Source organism: Lathyrus oleraceus, chromosome 3, assembly GCF_024323335.1.
Source record: "Lathyrus oleraceus cultivar Zhongwan6 chromosome 3, CAAS_Psat_ZW6_1.0, whole genome shotgun sequence".
Taxonomy (NCBI): domain Eukaryota; kingdom Viridiplantae; phylum Streptophyta; class Magnoliopsida; order Fabales; family Fabaceae; genus Lathyrus; species Lathyrus oleraceus.
In genome coordinates, this window is record NC_066581.1 from 430,239,707 (window position 1) to 430,243,160 (window position 3,454).

Genomic DNA, 3,454 nt, shown 5'->3' on the forward strand with positions numbered 1-3,454 from the left:
AATAGGTTATGTACATCATGAAGCAATTCCTAAAAAGAGGTACTTGCGTACAAACATCAAAAAGAAAAGGTGCAATGGTGGCAATATGCAACTGGATTTCCACTGGATTATGACTCTGCTATAACTTTCTTGACCTCGAAGTTCCTCAATATCTTGCTTTCTGATGAAGACGACTGAATTGAACCCTACGTTTTAGAAGTTACTAACTTGCTTAACAAAAAGATGCTTTTGATCCCACAACAGAACACAATCATTCGCTCTAAATCCCTAATTTTTATCTTGACCGCCCTTTCGGGTTTTCGATCTACCGGGATACCCATATTTACCTAAGTTTCCCTTTCGGGTTTTCAACTTAGCAGGTGTACAAACTTTTCTTTTTCATTCTTTTATTTTTTCATCCCTAACTTTTGCCCTAACCTTTTTCTCTTTTTTTTTGGTTCGCCGGGATGCCCTTTTTTGCCTAGTGATCACACTAAAATTCACCGTATTTCTGACTCCGATTTCGCATGCATTCTTAGCTTTTATTGTTGTTTTGCTTTGTTATTTCTTTGTTTTCTTATGTTTTCAGGTTTTTATAATAATCGGAGCTTGAATCGGGAAAAGGAGCGAAAAAGGAGTGAAAACGGGCGAAAACCTAGAAATTCAGCGTTTTGCACTTACGGCACCCACCGTGGCGGGCGCCATGGGGTTAGCTATGACGTGGCCACGTCTCAAGACCACTCCTCAACCGCCAAGACCCACGATCCCCACTCCATCATCCCCTGTAGGGACCATGGCGGGCGCCATAGGCCTGTGGCGGGCGCCACAAGGCCAAAATCAGTAACCTCCACTTTTTAGTGGAGGGGCGTCCCTGTCATTTCATGCTTTCAGTTTTTACTATAAATAGGACCTTAGATTTTCGTTTTTCTTCACCCAGAATTAGAATTCTCTAGGCATATATCAGTTATAAAGCAGTTGCCATTCCACATCGGGGTGCCTCTGCAATCGAGTGATCGAGTCTGTAATCTGTCTGTGGTTCGAGTTTTGGAGCACTCTGGAGGAAGTTAATCCTGCCGCCATTTTAATTCAAGTTCGTATTTTACTTTTATTTATTTCCTGCACTCGCACATTTACGTTGTTTATTTCCTGCACTCGCACTTTACTTTGTTTATTTCCTGCACTCGCACATTTACGTTGTTTATTTCCTGCACTCGCACATTTACGTTGTTTATTTCCTGCACTCGCACATTTACGTTGTTTATTTCCTGCACTCGCACTTTACTTTGTTTATTATCCGCACTCGCTTTAAATTACTTTTATGAAAAACTATAAAAAGAATATTTACTTTATCATGTCTAACTAATTCTATAAAGGTTAGAATGTAAGGATCGTAATTAAACCAGTAATCAGTATAATTGTTCGTGGAAACACCTAAGGGCTATTTTATCTTTCAATTCAAGTAATTGTTTTTAACTATTTCAAAAACAGCCAAAAGCGCTTTGTCTAGTTTATTAGGAGATTTTAGATTAAAAAGAAAAGAGATTTTAAAACGATTTTCGGACGCGTTAGGAAGTTTAAACTCTGGTTCGTAAGAACCTCTTTTTGCTAAGAAGTCCAGGTTAAAATACTTTTCAACTTAGTTAAGATACTATATTTCTTAAAAATAGGTTTACTACTCTAACGCAGTACGCACCTTTTTATCCGTGACAATAGGAGGGGTTGATTAGAGAGTACAACTCGGTTCTGAATACGCGAAAGCGACAGTTCCTGTTAAATTAGTTCTTTTCAAAGGAGAAAACATTGCCCATAAGTAGTTCCACTAACAAGTACTGGATTATCATTGATTGCGTGAATTACATTCGAGCCTGTCTTTATTTATTATTTCAAATTATAATTTTATTTACCATTGCACCCTTATTAAAACCCTTAAAAATAGTTGCCTTAGATACACACCATAACAACAGGTTTGATAGATTGACACTTGGTCTCTGTGGATTCGATAATCTTTTATATTACTTTGACGTGATTCGTACACTTGCGAAAAACACGCATCAAGTTTTTGGCGCCGTTGCCGGGGACCAATTTCGTCAAATTTCATTACCCTGTAGTTATACCGTTTAGACTAAGGTTGTTACCCACCGGTCAATGCGAAAGACTCGCAGTGCCGGAAGTTTAGTAGACCCTCTAGCTGAACCTGAACGTTACGCTCGCGCACGTTTATTTTTCCATAGGAATAGGATAGCTATGGCCGAAGAACAAAACCGAAGACCTCTTAAGGACTTCGCCCAACCATCAAACGAGGAACCTAGTTCCAGTATAGTAAACCCCGTTATCCCAGCCAATAATTTTGAACTTAAACCATCCCTGCTGCAATTAGTGCAACAGAGACAATTCTCAGGTCTCGCTACTGATAACCCAAACCAACATTTAAAAAACTTTCTTCAGTTAGCAGACACCTTTAAAACCAATGGAGCTTCTCCTGAGGCGATACGCTTAAGATTATTTCCCTTTTCCCTCAGAGATAAAGCTCTATCATGGTTAGATTCCCTTCCACCCAATTCAATAACAACTTGGGATGACCTTAGGAAAGTTTTTCTTGCTAGATATTTTCCCCCAAGTAAGACCGCTCTTCTTCGAAACCTTATAACTAGATTTACCCAACTCCAAGGAGAGTCGTTGTTCGAAGCCTGGGAGAGATATAAAGAACTATTAAGAGCATGCCCACACCATGGCTTAGAGAATTGGCTAATCATCCAAACCTTCTATAATGGACTTCATTATAACACTAAGATGACCATCGACGCTGCCGCTGGTGGCGCACTGATGAATAAACCTTACCCTGAAGCTAGTGCCCTTATCGAGGATATGGCCCAAAACCATCAATCATGGGGAGTAGAACAAGCGACAGTGGAAAAGAAGGAAGCCCAAGGAGGAATACATGAGCTAAGCTCTATAGACATGATGCAGGCTAAAATGGACGCGTTGGCCCTTAGAGTCGAACATATGTGTACAACTCCGAATACTGTAGCCGCAGTTTCGCCGAATTGTGAGATATGTGGAACGCAAGGACACCAATCCGCCGAATGCAATCTGTTAAATGAAACCAACATTGAGCAAGTGAACTATACCCAAGGGAACCCATTTTCTAACACATATAACCCTGGATGGAGGAATCACCCAAACTTCTCCTACAAAAATAATAACCCTATTCAAAATACCGCACCTCCGAGACAACAAGGTTACCAAGCCCCTAGAACAAATCAACCTATGCAACCTGTACCGCCAAACCCGAGCTTTGAAGAAATTGTAAAAGATTTCATCGTTGCTCAAAAACAGAAAAACAAAGAGTTCATGAACCAAAGCGTCCATGTTAACGAACTAATTACCCAGTTAGGAACCAAGGTTGATCAAATCATTACTCATAATAAGATGCTTGAAACCCAGATCTCTCAGGTAGCGTTAAACCAAGCCCCAC

General features: G+C 40.1%; 1 non-coding gene across 1 annotated transcript; it reads right to left on the minus strand.

The window, feature by feature from the left end:
- Positions 1-2,607: 2,607 nt before the first annotated feature.
- On the minus strand, positions 2,608-2,714 carry LOC127134206 (small nucleolar RNA R71). Its single transcript, XR_007807961.1, has one exon. It is a non-coding gene; the product is annotated as a small nucleolar RNA R71 (small nucleolar RNA).
- Positions 2,715-3,454: the final 740 nt, after the last annotated feature.